This window comes from Pinus tabuliformis, chromosome 8 (assembly GCF_031772625.1).
Source record: "Pinus tabuliformis cultivar Carrire ecotype Pingquan chromosome 8, CPIR1, whole genome shotgun sequence".
Classification (NCBI taxonomy): Eukaryota; Viridiplantae; Streptophyta; class Pinopsida; order Pinales; family Pinaceae; genus Pinus; species Pinus tabuliformis.
Window position 1 is genome coordinate 303,632,280 of NC_142294.1, and position 22,506 is coordinate 303,654,785.

The 22,506-nt window shown below is 33.3% G+C and overlaps 1 pseudogene; it reads left to right on the forward strand.

Moving 5' to 3' along the window:
• Positions 1-4,506: 4,506 nt before the first annotated feature.
• LOC149235334 (putative pre-mRNA-splicing factor ATP-dependent RNA helicase DEAH5 pseudogene) overlaps positions 4,507-22,506 on the forward strand; it is a 55,181-nt pseudogene continuing 37,181 nt past the window's right edge.

Genomic DNA, 22,506 nt, shown 5'->3' on the forward strand with positions numbered 1-22,506 from the left:
AAAATTCCTTTCCTAACCTGGCAGTAATGAGCAAGCTTCTTTCCCTTTCCATCAATGTCTTATTCATTCTTTATGCAACTGCGTCTTTCTCAGGTGTGGATGGAGTAGTCTTTTGTCATGCTATACCACACTTCTTATAGAATTCTTCAAATTCCTTGTTGCAAAACTCTCCACCATTATCTTTCCTCAACGCCTTTATCTTCTTCTCTGTGTGGTTTCCCACCAGAGACTTAAATTCTTTAAACCTATCAAAGACTTCAAATTTATTCTTAAGGAAATATATCCATGTATTCCTTGAGAAGTCATCTATAAATGATACATAGTACACAGACTTACCCAGTGATGGAACCTTCACAGGTCTAAACACATCACTATGCAAAATTTCTAATATATGTTTTGCCCTCTTACCACCAAAGGGGAAACTCACCCGATTATGCTTACCATATACACAATTTTCACATAAATAAAAATCGAGAGAGCTATTACTCATTCCTTCTACCATACCTTTACCATGAATTATTCGAAGGCCCTTCTCTCCAATATGTCCAAGCCTTTGATGCAATAGAATGGTCTTCTCTCCAGAGACCACTAGATTTTCTTCTCCTCTTTCAGGAACCATAGAATTGTTGCACCCATCAACAACAATGCTACCTTGCAACTTTTACAGAGTTCCAATTCGAACTCCCCGCATCGATACCAGTGCCCCCTGAACCATCTTGCAAGTATCCTTCTCGAACACTATTTTTACACCTGCATCATCCAGCTTGCTTACAGAAATCAGATTTCTGGCTAATGTAGGAATATGCAGAACACCCAGAAGTGTTCTAACCCTTCCACCTTGTAACTTCAACTTTACTTTTTCGCAACCAATGGTTCTAGCCTTCCCATCATTGCCCAAGAAGACATTACCACCATCATATTTCTCATACTCACAGAACCACTCTCTATGGGGAGTGAAGTGAAAGGACACACCTGAGTCAATCAACCATGCCTCATGATCTACATGTGTACTTGATGGAGCCAAGTACACATCCCCACCTTCATCTGAGATGGTTTTTTCCTCTGCATAAGGACCATCATCAGATCCCTTTCCTTTGTCAGGAGCTTTAGATTTACAGTCCCTTTTGCAGTGCCCTTCCTTTCCACATTTCCAGCACACCACCTTTACAGGTTTTCCTGGAGATTGAGATCTCCCTCTACATTTAGATCTCCCACTTGATCCCTTATTTTTGTTTTTGTTCTTGGACCGTCCTCATATAGACAAGGCATCACCATTCTACCTCTCCATATTTTTCCATCTCATCTGCTCCATCCACAAGGATGAGACTATTTCATCAAACTGCAAGGCAATTACATTGCTACCTATTGCAATAACCAGACTATGCCACAAATCTGGTAGAGAACACAACAAACTAATGCACTTATATTCATCTAAAATTTTAATGTCAATTGATAATAATTGACTTACCACAGTATTAAATGTGTTCAGATGCTTTCTCACCGAGTCTCCATATTTCATCCTCAGGTTATACAACTTTTCCCGTAGGAACAGCTTATTCACCAGAGAATTAGATTAGTACAAAGTCCATAACTTGTCCCACAAAGCCTTAGCCGTAGCTTTCCCTAATATATTCGGAAATACTAAATCTGAAACACACAATCGTATTGTATTGTTTGCCTTTTGATCAAACTTCTTCCATTCTTCATCAGACACTCCTGTTGGTTCAGTACCCAGATCTACTACGATCCACTGATCTTTGTCCACCAACAAATCCTCCATCTCGAGTTTCCACAACTCAAAACTCTGACCATCAAATTTCTCGACCCCTATCTTTCCACTACTCGCCATCTTCTTTCACCACCAGAATTGATCATGCATATCTCCCACTGAACAGGGTCTACCATAGGCCCCAGCGAAACCTCTCAGCAACAAAGGCGTCCCCTGGAAGCCAAAACAACTCTAATGCCAAATGCAGGTTTTAACCCCATACAGAAATTACCCGCACATGAATTCTAAAACAAAAAAAATAAACAATGCGAGAGAATAACACATAAAATGCATATACACAAAGATTTTCGTGTGGATCCCAAAACTGGGACTACCATCTTGATTTTTCATTATGTTCCTTTCAATGCTATAATACATATTTATACATGTCGAAGCATCAAATACCATGGACTGAAAACCATCGCGTCTGAAACCATGCACTAAAAACCATTGCGTCCAAAACCATGTGCAAAAATCATTCACTAAACCATAGGTAGGTCCACCCAAACTAATATAGGTTCCAAAAAACAAAATTTTCTGGGTGCAACGCCATAGATGGGGATTACCTACAACCCTCAAACCCCCGTGACGCCCTCGATATGCAATCGGCGCAACGAATGGGGGGCTCTGCCTCCCCTCTAACCCCCTAGTTAACTACGTGGGATAGTCATGGAAAGCATATAACACAACCCAACAAGTCTCGTCTAGAGGCTTGTAATTAGAGTGTCTCCTAGCGGGTTGCATCTAGGGACCAAAATGAAAAATCTCATTCAAAGATCTTGTGTATCTAGAAACGATGATTCTTGTTGAAATATGATATTTTTTTTCTCAATTTTTCATTTCTTGAGAAAATTGATCAACAAAGAATCTCCTAGCACAAAGTACTAACATTATTTTCCACTCGTGTTTCTTATTCTCATTCCTTTATAGATTATTTTTGCACAATCGGGCATCAAACTATTCCTTTATGTTGTAACATTATCTCCCAAAACTGTATTAAAGAGATAAAATATTTATAATCTGTGAGATTGAATACCAAATGAGATCTGTGTCTGAGAGGTAAGAATGAGATTGAGAAAGTTCGGCATGCTTAGGAAAACTATAGTATGTGGGTAGAAACCATGATGTTGGAAAATGTAACTAGGTTTGGTCTTCATTTAATGTATTTGAGTCATCATGTAATGTACTTGTCAAAGGAATAATGAAAATAATAATTATTATTATTGTGACTTATTAAATCCGAGCAGTCAGGCATTCAAGTGGAATGTAGAGCAATGGTTGTTCTCCTTAAGAAGTATATCATACGGGAACAGATACAATCAGACTTGAGATTTGAGGTATCAAGGTGACTAGAAGTCACAGATCAAGGGCATGGATTTTTTAGGTTTAAAAGATGGAAAGTGGCATTGGTGAAACAAGAGGAGACCTTTATTTCAATATGCCTATTGATTGAGGTTGTTACGTGATCGATATCTCCATATTCCATATCCCATACATCTCATTCAATTGTCACCAAGTGAAGGAGTATGGTCATTGTCTTGGCTTGTGGGTCCATATACATTTGATTTATATCCCCTTCCAGAGCCAATTTTGAGACTATCATCTTACCTAATATCTTCTCTAGGGCCTTTACACTAGATTCCCTCATTTTTTCTAGAGGTAATCCTATCTCTCTTATCTGGATCAAGTGTATGGAAACATAGGCTAGATCATGTCCTCAAAATGTGTTCCATCAGGGAAGCATTATTTTCCTTGTTCCTTATCAATAAATGTCACCAAGAAAAAGTTTTATTTGTCACCATTCTCTTCTTCATTCACCAATCCAACATATTCATCAATTGCCTCAAAGAGACACATTTTCTCAAGGTGAATATCTACCACAAAGTTTTCTGTGTATATTTCATTGGTTCCCTAGAACATGACTATAATGAAATTAATGTTTTGTTGACTGTCACACCCAGTGTCGAAGATGGACATATCATCAAATCAAAATACATAGGATAATGCATGTGTGAGAAATTTTTATTTCATCATTTGCAAAATCTGGGCTATAAGAAAATAAAAATCCACCTTATGGCATGTGTCAATTTTTATCCCCACTTAAAAAATATTAAAATAATTAGTATGTTTTCATATCCATGAATAGGGATAAATTCTTTATTTTTTTAATGTATAATACATCTTGAGTAGGCTCAAGTCTACTGGTTGAGGTTTCACTTCGATTGTTTACAATTTCTTAACTGAAATCGATTTTCAGAGGGGACAAAACCATCATGTGATAAATTGTTATCAAAAATTCCCAAATTTGTACCAAAACCATCATTTAAGGAAATTTTGTCATAAATTCTCAAATCTTTACCAAAATTACTCAATCCCTTTATGAAAATTGAATCTTGGGTCTACTCCTCAAACAAAAGACGGTTTGTATTGCGGATGAACATGGACATGGGTTGTGCAACATCTACCTTTCCTAAGAATATTTCAAGATCTATGCCGAGAACCAGAATTTGACATTGCATTGAATTTGGAAATTTTTCTTCAATTGCTTCTTCATCACTTTAAAATGGAGAACCAAAAATGATTTCTTCTTGACCTTCCATTTAACATGGAAATTTTTCTTCAATTTCTTCCTCATCACTTTCAAATGGAGGACAAGAAATTGTTTCTTCTTGACTCATTTTATAAACTTTAAGGCTAAGGGCCTTCTTCGACATGGTGAAATTTTTATTTCTTTAAACATGGGGAGACATCACTTCCTTCACGACCATCCCTTGTCAATGTTATCAAGTGAGTCCTTTGTTATAACAAACTATAATAATGAGCAGAAAATGTACAATAAGGAGCCTCAGTTATTTGGGGTTTATCAGGGTAGGGTTTCAAGGGCAATGGATACAGGTTGCTATTTTCATTTGAATGATTTTCAAGGGAATGAGGGTTTGGTCCGTATTTCATAGATTGCAAGTAGGAGAGTGGTCTTGTAAAGGAATTGTTAAGAGAGATCAAGAGGTTTGGTTCAAATTCATTTATATATCGGGAGAGAAAATGAGCCTTTCCTTGAGGGATGTTCATCAGAAAACTAGTGAGACTTGTTTCCAATGAAGAAAAGCACCGATGATGATGTCCTAAGGCTCAATCCTCTTAGTTACAATCAGCCTCCTAAAAAGAGGACCGTATTTTCGGGTATTGCCATTGTGCATAAGGAAAAAAACATTCATTCCTTAATGTCCCTGAAGAGAATGAGCTCTCCCAAGAAGAGGGAACAAAAGAAGTTAGTTGCATCCGGGGTCTTGGATGTGAGGGGACATCTTATGTATGATGAATAGGGTGATGGAATGATTTACAAAGGAAAGGGCACTACTAAGGAGAAGCTCGAGATCGAGTTGAATGAGGACGAGCATGCTTTCCTGTGGGAGGAAATGTGTTACTTGATTGATGTTTAACCTATGAATATTGTGAAGAATCCAAATAGTTTGATTCAGAGAGAAGCGATGATGCAATTAGTGCTTGCGAAGGAGTGAAGGGAGCTTTAAGATCAACAATGGAGGACCATACTGGATTGCATTTTGAAGGATTTGAATTAACTATGGGAGGATCCAATCCAAGAGACAGGTGAGAGGAATGTTACACAGGAGTTGAAAGGGAAGGGGATTTCTTCTTATGATATGCCTAAGTGGAAAAAATATTCTTTTGGAAAAGAACCAACATTGAGACATTAGTAAAAGCTTTCAATTCAAAAATTGATGAAGATCCTTCCCGTCTACAAGTTGAAGAAGTAATTGATCCATCCGGTGAATGACAACCAGGTTCTGGTTTTCATCGAGGATACTCGATCCAAAAAACCACTCAAGTGACCCAATATTTGGTAGAGGTACGCTATGCTACTAGAGGTAAGATTAGTTGTGCCCAACCTCACAGAGTGAAAACTATGTCTATAGAAAAAAAGTAGTGAAGGAATTTGGATGTCATTTAAGGGAGGAGGTTGGCTATGTCATTTGTTTCGAGGATTGTACTAGGCCAAAGACAGGGATTAAGTACAGGATTGTCGGTATGCTTCTTAGAGAGATTTTAGCTGATCAATAACTATCTCAATATTTAGTAGTCATGCTAGATGAGGCCAACGATAGGAAAATTCACATAGATGTGTTGTTTGGGCTCTTGAAGAAGTTGGTTAGACACAAACTCGATCTTTGGTTAATTGTCACTTATGCCACTATCCTTGGGAGGATTTTTCCCATAGAGATATTGTATACCAAGCAGTTGGAGAGTGACTCTTTGGATGTTTCATTGAACACTATCATGCACATTCACTTAACAAAAATGGAAGGTGATATTCTTCTCTTCTTAACGAGACATGAGGAGATTGATACTGCATGTTAGATTCTTTATGAATAAATGAATGGATTGCGAAATAATGTTCCTAAACTCATCATCTTGTGGGTATACATTTCTATTGTTAGCGAGATGAAGTCAAGAATTTTTTAGCCTGCTCCTCCAGGTAAAAGTAACATGGTTGTGGCCACCAATATCGCAGAAGTTTCTTTGATGATTGATTGAATCTAATATGTTTGTAATCATGGATTTTCAAACAAGAATTTATACAATCCAAAACTTGGTCTAGATTTGTTGATAATTACACCAATTTCTCAAGCATCAACTAAGAAATGTGTTGGATGTGTTGGTCATATAGGTCCTAGTAAGTGTTATCTTCCATACATAGAAAGTGCATATCACCATGTGAATATGCCCACCATTGTGTTAGAAATATAAATGATTAATATTTGACTCACGACACTCACAATAAAAGCCATGGCATTAAATGACCCCCTCTCCTTTGATTTTATGGATCCCTATCCTCCTCAAGCACTCATATCTGCAATTGAACAACTATATAGTTTAGGATATTTGGATGAGGAGGGTCTTCTAACTAAATTAGGGAGGAAAATGATTGAATTTCCACTGGAACCTCCTTTCTCAAATATGCTCCTTTCAAATATTGATCTTGGCTATAGTAATGAGACATAGAAAATTTTCTACAGGCCTTGAGAGAAGCAAACTTAGGCTCACCAAAAAAGGGAAAAAAAAATTCAACCAAAAGGGGGCCACTTAACATTATTAGCCATGTATGATTCCTGTAAGGAAAAAAACTTCTCAGGTCCTTGTTGTTTTGAAAATTTTGTGCAATCTCACTATTTAAGGAGAGCCTAGGATGTGAGAAATAAATTTTTTGACCATTATCGACATGTGTATTTACAAGCTTTTTGGTATTCTGTATTATTCACTTCCTATTGAAATTTCAATACAGTCCTTAGGTTATTATTCTTTCGATTGTTGTAAAATACCCAAAGATTTCTTTCCTATGGTATGCTAGAAGGGTACCTCCTTGCATACAAATCTTTGTTTCTCACATATGCCAAGTTTTCATTGTGCTTTGATATATTTCTTTTAGTGACATCTAGGGTATGCCTTTCCATGCAAGTTATCACTTGATTTTCCTTTGATTTTCAACTCCACGTATTCTTTTAAGTTTATGTTCTTTATAAACGCCTTCAATTTATGCCCCAAGCAAGATTCCTGGTTGTGTCCATGTATTAGAATTTTCTATCTCCAAATATTTAATCCATGGTATGATGTTGCTAAATCTATACGAGTCATTCCTAGGCTACAAAATCACAAGTTGTCCTCAAGGAATTGGCATAAAGACCTCATTCTGCTGGAAACATCTACTCTAAGTGCTCATGGGAAAAAAATAAGTTTATTCCTTATTGAGAAGAAGTATGAAACTTGATCTCATTAAGACTCTCATCCCATCAAGACATGAAAATGGTTATGGAGAAAGTCAAATATAGAAATGAGAATAACCACCTTACGCCTAGAATGAGATATTATTTATGTTTATCCTAATTGACTTATATATCCCTAGTGTATTGTGGCTTGACGTCTCTAGTTTTATATATTTGGAAAGAATTGAGAATATTGTTACCTATCCTTTCTTAAATATATCTAAATAAGGCAAGTGATTTTACTTCTCCTTCATGATCCCTATGATATTTACTTCTATATTTGGATGAGGGAAAAAATGGGAGTATTAATCCCCCTCTAAGAATACACGCTTCCTACAACAATTTAACTCTCTTGGAAAATACCTCAACAGGTATATAAAAGGATCTTGCTTGGAATGTTGAATATAAATACTATAAGTGTCCATTGCACTGTTGTGCAAAGTTCCTTAGAAAGATGTGTTTTGAGGGGTAATAGTTTCTTAGATCATAAATATATGGAAGCATCAATGAGCATGATTATTCCATGAACGCACTTTAAAACATGTATCAAGGCATGGATAGTTTAAATATATATGAGCGATCAATGTTATTTACTCATTTTCTCCGAAAGAAAGTAGTGCAAGAATGTTAAGCAACTATAAAATGGCAAGATATCATGAGCATATCCACATGGAGGAAGGGGAACAAGATGAAGCTCACATCCAGTCACAATACTCCCAAATTGAAAGCAACTTGAGAGGCCACTTTATTGAAGTCAGGGAGAGGATAAAGTGGAAGTTTAATACCAAATGAACCAAAGCAAAACTTGAGGTTATTTAAAATCTTAAGAAATAGATAGAATCCTCTAGTCTCCAATGCATAAGCCATCCAGACAGTGTTTCAAGGGTTGAAAGTAATGTACCCAAACAAATTCATTTGCCTGGAACAGTGAATCAGTAAGAGTATGTTGTGATAGGTCATGAGTACTAGTTGGGAAATATGCCTTCAATCTGTACAATTGTCTCACTGGTATCTAAAACACAACACAAAGTGTTGATTATTGGAATGTTGAAAAAATGTGAAACTATGCACATTGTTATCTAGTGACACAGTGGGCGCACATTGCAAGTTGTCCCAGATGTTGGAGGAGGCATCCTAAGGGACTGACTCAAATCACTTGGATAACTTCCTTAGAATTTTACTCATTCAAACCTTACAAGAGACCTAACAAATGGAGGAGGTATTATGGTGTTACATTTTTTGGTTGTTTTTCCCTTTTAAGTAAACTAGATCATTATAATACAAATAAGCAGCTTTTAACTTCAACATGCCTTGACAACTGACTCTTGATAGTGGGAAAATCATTCACTTCTTACTCAACTATCTTCAATACTTATATTGAGGTCAACAAAAGGAAAAATATTTAAATCTATATATTAGGTTAGTACAAGAACCCCATAAACAAGCTAGCAAAATAAAAACTCTGGATAGACATGTGATATGTACATTTTTTACCGTATAAAAGCAACATGTTTTGCTGGGATTATCTCTTGTTTAGAACACAAGGAATAGATGAGGAAATAAAGACACACAGTTACCAACTTACCTCATATCTATGACCTCTAGGCTATTCAGTTGTTTGGGTGTTGACTTCTTTATGGTACAGATCTGAAGCTAAAGAAATTGCAGCTAGGTGCCAATAGCATTGATAATCTGATGTTGTTTGAAAGCACTCAAAGCTTAGTGAAAGATCACTAACCATCATGTTAGGGGATGGATTTCCCTCCTCCATTCCTTCCATTGTGAATGATGCATTTATTTCTCACCTTAGCCTTTCTTGCTGCATGACCATAGTGTAAATACATATGGATTGTAGTGGCATCATGGAACATAGAAAATTATGCTAGAGAGATATAGTATAATCAATTAGAATGAGCACCAAGGATCCCTACATTTTCTACACAAGATGAGAGTTTGAGGGAAGATTATGGAATTTTCTTCACCTTCTTTAGGAAATCCATTTATGAGGGAAATAATGTCATTTATAACTTGCTTGTGGGTGATAGGCCTGACATTGAGGTGGCCATACTCCTATGGATGGAACTTCTTTCCCTTGTTATTGCTATGATTGTGTTGCTAAAATATACAAGGATGGTGAAAGCCATATTATTAGACTCGGATGAGTCAACTTAGCATAGAAGAGTCATCTTTTTATTTACCTGAGTCACCTTCACATTCATGAGTTAGATAGATATGACTTGGTCGAGTTTGTCCAGCTGATGCAGAAATGTAATTAAAAAAATAAAAAATAAAAAGGAAGAAAAAATTAGAATAATAAAACAATAAGCTCTCTATAGGTATATAAGAGGGAGAAATTTGGCTGTTAATTCCTAAATTTGATGGATATATTTATCATTACCTTATTTAAACTATATTTCAATGGTACAAGTTAAATGAATAACCCAATTCTAGGAGGTTTTCTGGTTGAACAATTTCGTAAGACCTCACATAGAGAGAATGTGGGTATATTTTTGGCTTTCAATATATATGCAAAGCAAAGCCTTGTAAACCCTAAACTCATTTTTCTGGTGATGTAATATTAGATGTACTTATAAACCTCATAAATCCTAGAATATGATGTATTTTAGATAGGCTTGGGGTCATGTAATCCACTAGAGGTGGTTGAGTCAAGTGTTGGACCTTGAGGGGAACCTCTTAAGAGGGGATCACATCTGGTGTAAACTTCGACCTAGCGGGAATTAATGAGGATTCAACATATGAAAATGATCTTGATGAGTCACGAGTCATGAATTGTGGTTTGTTGTGAAATTTTTGAGAAATATTTGATTAATTCAAATGCAAAAGTTTCACTGCAAAAGTAAACCTTGAGGTTTCATAGATTAATTTCTTGTGAAGTTTTGGCCTTAGTTTTTAGTTTGAATTTATGAAACATATAATATAGAATTATATATATTTCATTTATTTCCAACAAAATACATAGTGAAGCCCAAGAAGATAAAAATTGTACAAAATTCAAGGGAGTTATGATTCCATCCCTTAGGGCACATTCATCAAGATATAACAAATCGAAAAATAAATTACTAATAGGTTTGTTACACACACAATTTTTCCATATACTTTTTTAATCACTCAAAAAAATATTTCAACTATTTATGATAAATCAATATGCCAAGCAACATTATAAAATATTTATTCACCATGGGAAACATGCTGAAAATCAGATGTACAAGTACACAATGTTTGGAGTCTAGGAATCAAATTTTGCATAAGAATTATGTTTGATGTACATATGGACAACATATCACAAGGTAAAATATGGTTCTTAAAGCTTATCACAAGATAGGACTCTCAAGTTCCTCCAAACCCTAGCTATGGCATCCACCATTAATAACAAACCCTAACCAGCAATACAAATACCTAGCAAGGCATCCCACCAAGTTATATAGTCACACCAAAGACTCACAACAAGCTATCATCAATAATAACATGTGCATCCTTGTTCTTTCACCAAGCTTTCCTCACACAACCTTTAACCTTTGATCTTTCACCAACCTATCCTCACATAAGCTCTCCAAGCAAAGCACTCTAGTTGTTTTCTACAGGTTCTTTTCCACACACCTTTAGTCCTTCAAATTTCCTTTAGGTTTTTCGTAACATAAATAATAGTGTCTTTCTCCCTTATGTAAGACAATTCCACATGATGTAATGAACTCTTTCATGCTTACTACATGAATACTACAACTAAAGTTTATATCTTCCCAAATGTACCCGAGAAAAATAAGCATAAACACCGAATTACATAATGAGAAACCGTAAGTTTTGGATTGGATGGCCCACCTTCAAACATATGATCCTAACAAATGAGAGAGGGTACACAATGGCTGGCTCAATTGGTGGTGAAAATAATAATGTGAAATTTATTAGGTGGTTGGCAAAGGCTTCTTGATCTTCAATACATGTGTACATTGCTCCAGTGGTCCTTTTCAACATATGTACTAGGTATACATACAACTCTAAGCAATGCACCCTGAACCCTAGCTTCCTCAAGTCAAGCACTCATTCTCTTCAAGTATGCCAAATGGTCCCAATGCCCCTAGTGGGTAGAGTTAGGGTTGAATTTCAGCATACAAGATGATGGAAGCATGTTCCAAAACTAAGAAAAAATCCATGGTGTTGAAGTTGTACCATGTAATGGGCTTAGAAATAGGACACCCATTAAAAAATACCTAAATTAATCTGGGATTTGGATTTATACTAGGTTCAGTAGCCCAGCTATTGGAAAGGATTCACACTTGATATTTACAAACAAGTGCATTTGTGCAAACTACAAATCTGATATTGGATAGGAAGACCCATCCATCAAAAGGATAAAGCTCCCACAAGAGTGTAGCTTTAGCAACTCATCAAGATTATTGATCTAATGTAGGTTATGCTTCCACTTCTGGAGTAAAAATCTTGCAAGTCACCACCTCAACAATGTCATTAAGCTTTCCCTATAGATAATCACAAACATTTGTAAAAGATAAATTTTATAAAGATGGACAAACCTCCACACTTCACAACCTTTGATATTCATCCTTTAACTCAATTAGAAAATATTCAACACCCAAATGCCACTAGAAAATTTATATCAATTCCTCAATCAACAGTTCCACATGTAGTCACCCAAATATAGGCCAACATGTAGGGTAACATGATAACCACTCATCAATTTCAAGGCTCACAAGATGTATCTGTTTTAAGGAAAATAATACTAAGTTTCCATTCAACAACACTGTCTAAAATTTCTTCCTTAAATTATTCTATAGAAAGGGCAACATAGATGTAGGAATATCTCACCTACTCAACTTGAATTTTTAGTTGAACCAGTTATCAAAATTCTTTAGTTGTCTTCAAAAGAGAGTAACAGAAATAATTCCAAATCACAAATTTTGAATTCCGAATTAACATAGTTTTGGCATCATACTAGTGAGAGACTCTTAGCCTTGCATATTGCTTCAACGTATAAGAGTTTGTGTGAATTTGGAAGGTTTGAAACTTTAAACTTGCAACAGGTTCCTTCGGGGAGAAATCTTGAGCATTTGTTCCCTGGCTTAGGATTAGAACCAATAATTACCAACCACGCTATTCAGTCACACATGAAAGACGTTGAATATGTAATAACTGTGTTAACCCCAACAACTATGTCATTGCTACTGATGGAGCGCCACATTTCATATGAACACTAATTTTATTTATCTAAATTAAACATGGGATCTCCAGTTGCAATTCTTCCTAGTGAATGTAAGAAACAAGTGTCACAACTCATTCCCTTGCATGTAGATATTACTCAAGCTTGAGGGCATCTTCCCACTACAAGGTTTTGAGCTACTACTTACCAAATTAACTTCTTTTTTTGTTTTCAGTATTCTTTAAATTTATATGAATGGTGTTCTTTTTGTTTATCCCTTGTATTGTGAAATGGTTTATTTTTTTTATGAAGAATAAGCCAATGTTCATGCTACGGGAAGATGTTTTAATTATTTTTGACCATTTATTTTCAAAAATATTGTGCTAGCATGGGCACCTGCAACAAACCACTTCAAAGAAAATGCATGGTTATATTTAAGGTCTTCCTATGACTATTTTACTAGTATTTAAATATTAAAAATTAATCCTTTCAAATTTCAAGACATCATATCAATATCTTTATTCTTACTGAACTGAAATTATGCTTAACCTCACTACAAGAGAAAGATGAGATTGATAACCAAGAAGAAGGGGAAGGATCAATACCTCGAGTAAAGAGAATATTAAAGCTAACAATTCAGATAATGTATGAACTAATTCCTTGAATAATTATTGTGATTGTTCATGCAAAATAAAGTGTGGAATATAAGAATGCAACATATACTCTTGCTAGAACAACCTTGGAAGATGCATGCAAGTTAGCTTCCACCTCTAATAAAGATATGGGAAAGAAAGTTGAAAATAAAAAGTTGTATGTATGTAGTTGGCTTCACTTATAATAATCAATCAATTGTATTACAATTAGGATTTTGTTAGTTCTAGTTGTAATGTTGACCATCTCTATTAAGCTGTTTTTTCTATCTGAAAAAATGCAATTTTTCCTTTTAACATGAAGTCTTTTAAAAAATATTGTACACAATTTTTTACTTGCTTGAATTATCTATCACATAATCAAACTATATTTTTTCAGTACTAGAATAATTTTTTGAAAATAATTTAAATTCACTACTTCATTTCAAAAGGCCTCTCGGAAGCTTCAGAAACCTAAAAGATAGAACATGAATTCTATTTTAAGGATAGAAACAAATTACATGGATATAGTAAAGAATTTGAAAGATGAGTTCTCCATATAGACTTTTTCTTTGAACAAGATCACTAATTATAGTGCTTTGTCAATGTTTATCATTGTTTATCAAGCTTCAACAAAAAGCATATCCTTTTCTTATTTATTATTAATTGATGGATTTGTTATTTCTGCTTGTTTCTCTTTCTTGAAGTTTTTTTGCTAACTGGTTTGAGCTAATTGAGGATCAAACATTCTTGTTATGGTTGTAATATGTTAAATTCCTGTTTGTCTTGAATCAAGTATTTGTTTTAAAAGATCAATCAATGTGTTATATTTTTGAAATTACAAGTATGGTAAATATGTGAAAACTATTTGTGCTTTGCATGTAAATATGCAAAAAAAGATCAAAACTACTCTTATTTTATATTTTCATTATAATGATCACTGATGTCTTGAGTTTGAGTGATTGAGGATGACCTCAAGTGTTCCCTGAAATTGGAAGTTTGGTGTTGGAATCCAGTGTGGATTTTCCATTCAAGAATCATATAGCAAGTGAAATATGAAAGTTACATTCCAAAATAATCCTATTTGGGGGATTACTAGTGGCAATTAGTAGATATTTTCAATGTTGGAAATTTGCTCCAAATCATAGCTAATATATTCTACCACGTGTGAGGAACACGATGGGAAGGGAATTGTCGCTAAAATTTATCCACTTATACTATAGTGATCCATAAATATAAGCAAAACATTAATAATTTGATATAGACTTGTTGGTTTATTCATATGTGATAATGGACCCAAATAGTAGTTCTTATATGAAGAAATGCTCATCAGACATGGGAATTCTTAACATCATCAACCTCCAACCGTAGGCTTATTCACATATCCTTCCACATTATCTGATTATAGTCATGTATAAGAGGCTATCCTATTATTGTATCACTTTTACTTCGTTTCATTTTATTCTAGACTTAGCTTTGACATTTCCTAAGAGTTTGTTTTGCACTCCCACATTGTATAAGTAATATACAACTTGGTTTTTTTAGCATAAATCTTAGTTGGCCTGATTGTTCCTAAGATTTCCTTAAAGGTTCAATAATAATTTTACGAAGGTGTTATTTTCTATGGTGACATTTTATTTTCTTTGTTTATACAGTTCATCTGGCCACATAGTGTCCACTATTGCCCAATTGGTGAAAACTTGTTCGAGTTTCTTTCTTTTATGGAGAAAAATAACACTGCCAATATTGTTGATGTTGTGGTATATCATATAAATCTTTATAGAAAAGTTTAGTTGATATTCCATTGTTCATCGTCTTTCATGTCTTATACTTTGCATTGTATCTTTTCTCAGAAAAGGAACTCAATATTGATGGTAAGAAGCAAGAATTGAAGAAAGATGAGAACAATAACACTAAAGCTACGAAATGAAAATTAAAGAGAAAGAGGAGAAAATTGGTCTAGTGGTACTCGTATAGCCAATATGCCACATAAGACCACACATAGAGACTGATGATCAAGTCTTCGGAATTGATGAATTCACCTGCAATGCATTGGAAACACAATGATAATGTTTTGAAGTGATGAAACAATATTTCATGCGTTTTTTGTACTCTAAACAATAGTAAGTTCGAAACTCATATTGTAATAATTGACATTTTATATAATATAATTTATGTGGTTGAAATTATTTATAGTTTCACTTGAAATGATTTAGTATTGTAATTAACATATGTAACTTTGTGTTTTCATATTAGATGAACATGTACATTGTATGACATTTTTTTTAATTTATTTGCAAAATCATATTAATTAATTTATGTTGATTAATAATGAACACATAAAATCAATCCAAAACTACTAAATTAGTAGTTTATGTTGATTAATGTTGAACACAAATAAAATGAATATACAACTAAAGTAGTTTATTATAATGATTGTTAATAAAAGTGAATGAAAGTAATTTAAACTACTAAAGTAGTCATTTATATAATGAATATGAAACTACCAAAAAAGATAAATGACTACTGCAAATGATAAATTTGTGATTACAAATGATAACTAAATTTTGCATATATATGACTCTTAGTAGCTAATTTAAAGTATCTTATAACACGACAAAAATTTAGTCACATTTATTTAGTCATTAATTGGTTTCAAATGATGACTAAAATCTATATATATATGGCGGTTACAAGTTAATTTACATTATCTTATAACACAACCAACTTTTGGTCATATTTCTTTGGTCATTAATTAGTTTTCGTAAGCGATCATTTAGTAATATATTTTGTTGTATATTTGGTAATGATCAAATTTATGACTAAATAAGCTACTAGACAATAAATTTGAGACAATGAATTAATGACTAAGCTGCAAATGACTAAAAGTTGATCGTGTTATAATATATTGTAAATTAGCTACTATTGGTCACCCGCTGAAAAATAGTCATTTATATGTAAATTTTAGTAATTTTTTTAGTAACTAATTAGCCAATTTTTACTAGTCTGTGATCAATTTACATCTATTATATGTAATAATTTATTCAACAATTTTTTTCTTGGATAGTTTATACGTAATATGGAGAGGCATCCCATATATGCACCCTAACCGGAGGTCATGAGAGTGCGAGGAGATATGTTATACGTGGATGGGCTTGTGATAGATCATGTAGCCCACTGAGAGTGTGTGTTTGACTCATATATATTTCCTTTGATGAAATTTTGAGTGTTAGAGCCAATATTTTTGTCCCCTTTAATGATCATGCTACCTGTAGTGAACCTTCTTCACCTATTCCAGGTACAACTTCTACATTTTTCAATCCACTTTAAAATTTATGTGTTTATATCTTGAAATTGTCTTTAATTCTTAAATTGTATTCAGTTGATGTATTTGAATATAATTAATATGTTATTATGATTCTAGTTTGTTAAATATATATGTTCAATTATGTTTATGATTTTCAGACCTCAACAAGGCAAAAATGAGGATCACAGTGCAACATCGATCCCTCTGTGGGATGATTTTACAACTCATATCACATTTGAGGATGTTACAACCTAGAATATATGGATCACGTAAGAGTTGAGGAACATCCCTATTAGTTTTCCTATTATGTGTAGTTTGTCTTTGATGTTGGATATCATCAGTAGGTTGATTGCGACATGTAGAGGTTGGGCCCACTCACCATCCACCTATAGCCCATACACAGGATTAGGAGGTGTGAGGTCAAAGGTCCACATACTTGGGAGGTGGTGACTATAGCCCATACACAGGATTAGGAGGTGTGAGGTCAAAGGTCCACATACTTGGGAGGTGGTGAAAGGGGCCATCAAGAACATTGATGTTTGTGGGGAATTGTTTGATATCCCTCCAGATCGCCCTACTAAGCATAAAGTTCTTATTTCACTGGAATATTTCAAGAATTATGATGCATCCCATTTTTGTCTAACCTATTGATTGGAATTTGGTATTGGTTTGCCACGATGACCAGGTTGTCGTCTATTTTTCAAAAGAGTATATATGTAGAGTTCATGCTACATATGAGGATAGTTTACACTGATACAAAATCTTGTTATTATGGAGCCATCTTGGGACATACATATGGCTATGATTGGGCTCTTAGGGTCTCTAGGAATGTACCACCACCTTTGAGATTCTTGCCACTATTGTCTCAAAGCATGGCATTTCCAATAGAGCTAGAGGAGTCACTACAACTCAGTTAGAAGACCATGGATACCATTGTAGATATAATGTAGATATTGTTCGTCAGTGTGCGAGTTGCGTTGAACGGAGAGATTAGAATACCACCACCATTTTCTTGTGACCCACCAATTTGATTATATGATGATTCATTTCTTGCGATTTTACCCTCTGGCCAACTTTTTTCATATCTATGTATGTATCATGATGCCATCTGTGACACTTGGAGGGTGCCCAACCCATGTTACACACATAAACACACACACACACACACACACATATATATATTGAATCTTATTGTCAAATTATGCATAATTATTTATATTAATTTCTAGTTCGTATTAGATTACATTTATATTAATAATTTCATGATAACATGTAGACACCACCCAACTACATGGATGAGATTTTGAGGTCATCCAAGTGGGTAGTTGATTGGCCAGGCCATTCTCCATGAGAGCACGTTTCCATGGATCCTCCGCCACCTCATAACACTCATGTGGAGGAGAATCACTATATACAGTTAGATGGAACAAAAGTTGAGGTAAATTTTTTTCTTCCTAACATTTCAAATTTTTATTTTTTGAAGTTACACATATATGCTAATTAACTTGTAGACTAATTATAATTTGTCCTTGTCATTGTTTACAGAGGCCCATATGCATAGTGCCATTAATGTCACAGTTATATGTGCACATGAGTGGGATGCTAGGTATAGAGGCATTGAAGATGAAATTTAATTTATACAAGCCGCAATCATTTAGCCATATGCATGGGAGCACCAAACCTGGATTCATCAAACATCGATCGTATTTGACTTTCATTTGGACTTGATCAAGCTTAGTATATTCATATATTTAATTAAAAAGTGTGGTTTACAATCATTTATTTCCATATTGTTTATTTTGTACAAATAGTGATCTAATTAGTTTGAATTTGAATATGTTATATTGTAGTACCATCTTATGAACACTTACTTTATGCAGGGAAACTCACATAAGAGTTCTTGTTTTACTTAGAGTGGAGAGTGTGTCTAATTCTAGGCCCATTTCATAGGGAACACTCACATGTGATACAAACCTTGTATATGTTCATACATGTACAATTTATGGATGTACATGAAGATTATTTCAGTTGATGGATGCTTATTATTTCAATTTATGGTTGTTCCTATGAAATTTATAATTTGTATATATTTTCATATGGATAGATAATTCGTACATTTATTATTTCAGTGTATGGATTTGTATTAATCTTATTTATGGATGTTCATTAATTTTTTAGGTTTATGGATCTGTTAAAATTATCTTTTTGGTTTAAAATTTTTCCTATATACTATAACTTTTATTAAAAAATATAACAATTTTGATTTCTAGTTTCATATACTAAGAAAATAATTACAATCTTAAGTTTTGATGCAAGTGAATTTAATACTTAAAATGAACTAGAGTATATGATGGTTAAATTAAAAAACACAAATAGGATTGAAATAAGTTTTAAATTCAATTTTAAGAGCTGTTTGGTAAACAACAAATAATGTTTATTCAATTTTATTTATTTTGAGGTCATCTACAAGAACTTAGTCATAATATAAGTACAATCTTACTATGATGCAAGTCACATTGATACTTAAAATGAACTAAAATATATAATGTATCAATTCAATATTAAACATGGAAAGAATTAAAATCATGCTTCATATTGGCTTGCAACAAGTGTATTTTAGTGCAATCAACATGTATGCTATTATAATTCAATTTTAAAAATAAATTATTTGAATTCTGAAGTCACTCATATTATAATACAATATATATATGAAAAAATTTGTAAGTCACTCATTTACCATTTCATGTTCATCTTTCTTAAGTCTTTCAATCAATTTCTTATCTGAAGGTTCAAATGAAAAACACAAATACTATTTAAATAAGTTTTATTAAATTTTAAAAGATGTAATGTACACAATAAATAAGATTTATTCAATATTATTTCTTTTGAGATTATCTACAAGAGCTTAGTCATGACACGATATTAGTGAATTGTATTGAAATTTAATATATATGTCAAAAAACAATAGATGACAACATATCTATAATTTTATATAATGTTATTAACTTTCCTAAATTTACTTAGCTATCCAAGTCTTTCAATCAATTCCTTATGATTGAAATAAGTTTTATTCAACTTTAAAAAACCCAAATATAATTGAAATAATTTCTATTCAATTTTAAAATATGTGGAGATGTAAAAGTTATAAATACAAGTTTTATTCAATTTTATTTCATTTGAGATTATCGACAAGAGCTTAGTCATAATGCACATTGTGAATAATATTTTTGTGCTACACTGAAATAAGCATAATGTTAATTTAATTAACTTACTTTTTAATGTACACCACATATATATTACCTTGAAATTAATGTACGCCATATATATCAATACATTAAATCAGAAATCAACATCTTCATTGAAATCAATGCATCTAATGCAGGCAATCAAATAGGATGATAAATCAACATGTACAATAAAATCAATGCAAATAATTAAATAAGACTAGAAATCAACATCTACATTGAATCCAATGCATCTAATGCAAGCAATCAAATATGGTTAGAAATCAACATCTACATTGAAATCAATGAATCTAGTGCTAACAATCAAATAGGATTAGTAATCAACATCTGCAATGAAATCAATGCATCTAATAAAGGATTGAAATAGAATTAGAAATCAACAACTACATAGAAATCGATCTATCTAATGAAATAGGATTAGAAAAAAAAACATTTGTGTACTGAAATCAATGCATCTACTGTAAGAAATTCTCTTCCCTTTCTCTTCCCCCTCCATCAATAGTGATATCTCCCTCCATCTCTCCTTCTTTGTCTACCTATCTCAGCCCCCCAAATGCACACAAACTCTCTATTCATGTCTATCTATTTCTCCCTATCTTGCTTTGCTTTTGTCTCTCCTCCTTCAATTTATATTTATATCTCCCTTTGTCTCTCCTTCTTCACATCTCTCTATCACTCCATAAACATATTCTTTCTCCATATCTATCTATTTCTCCATCCCTCTCCCTCTCCCTTTTTATCTCCCTCTCCCTCTCTTCCCCTTCTCTCCCTCTCCCTCTCTTTCTTCCCCTTCGCTCCATCTATCTCCACAACTGTGTTGACTATCTCCCTCCTCCCCTCATTATCTCTCTCCCTTCTCTCCATCTCTCCTTAATTGTCTTTCTATCTCAGCCCCAAAAATACACACTCTCTCACTCTCTCCCTTGTCACTAACTCCCTCTCTCCACCTCTCTCTCTCTATATATATTTGTTGAACTTCTTCCCTCCCTATATTTTCCTCCAAATCCATCTTTAGATCTCCCTCACTTACTCCTCCACTCTATCCTCCTCCCCCTCTCTCCATATTTGTGTCCCCCTTTCTCTCTCTTACCCTTCTCTCCCTCTCTCTCTCCTCTCCTTTGTTTCTTCACTACTCTTCACTCTCCCTCACTATATCTCCATCTCTCTGTTGTCACTCCCTCTATGTCTCCATGTCTATCACTCTAGGTCTTTATTCTTCCGTCACATATATATTTGGAACTTAAATCCTAATATATTAATTATGACATATGTGAGGTCTATATTTGAATTGGGCTTGAGGAATTTTGATTTTCAAATAAATGAGTGGACAAGATTTGATTTCAAGAGAATACTCTTCGTCTAATACATCATCCAACACATCATATGAAAATAATTTGAAATGCTTTATAGTTTCAAATGAAAAAATATCATATTTAATTTAAATATCATTTTTATCATTGCTTGTCACATTGGAATCAAATGGTTTCCTTTGGTTAATAGTGAGTCACAACAACCATAGAGGAAATTGATTCCACTTCTTTGCAACATACTTAAACAAGACACCACGAACAAATGATTGAAGAAAATCGCAAAATTTAGCACCTTGATTTAACCAACCTCCACCTCTCATTTGAATGTGTCGACACTCTTACCTCGCTCATGATTATATATTTATATTAATGTATCTCATAAAGAGTTGATAATTGACATTGAAATTTTAATTAAATTTATGTTAGTGCTTAATTTTTATATTAATGATTAAGAACATGTGTGTCTTTTATTTAAATTAAATAGATGATGTAAGTATATTTCTAAACATTTAAAGGATTAAATTATATAATGAAAACTTATTTCAATTTTTCTTTTAATATTTTGACAATAAAATATTATGTTTAAATAAAAAAAATGTATTTGATGGTGTACAAAAATTTAATTTTTTATATAATACATATTTCTAATGCAAAATTTCAAATGTGTGTTGTGCATTTAGAGGGAAAATGATATTTTTCTCATGAAAATATTATCTAAATTTTTCCAAAATATTAATGTCCTCACTACTTCCATTAGAGATCCATACAGTGTTTCATTACCTCCAATTGAAACTATTTAGGTTTTATTTCTTTGGGTAGATTTAGGTTACGATTACTTTAGGATTTTAAAAATATTATATTTTATTCTTTTAGAATTATGAAAAAAATAGGTTAAATAAAATTAACATATTTAGTCAACTTGTATAACACTTTTAGTGTTAATCTCTTTTCTGACACCTATAACGTATATCAACCACATTTATTAATGTGGTTTTGCTCGTATATATTATAGTATAACAAATTTTATATTATATTAAAAGTAATATTCTATTAATCCAAAATTAATAAATTTAATAATACTAGTTTGTTAAAGTATATTAATGTTAGGTCCCTATAATACTAGTGATTCCCCCATTACTATTGTCATTGTATCCCTGATTGTTATTATTGTGCCCCTATTGTCCCCATATTGTTATTAGTGTGCCCCATAGAAACCCAATATTGTTATTGTTGTGCCCTTATGTTATTACTATTAGGTCGACTTGATTATATTGTGACCCCTTAGACTCTTATATAT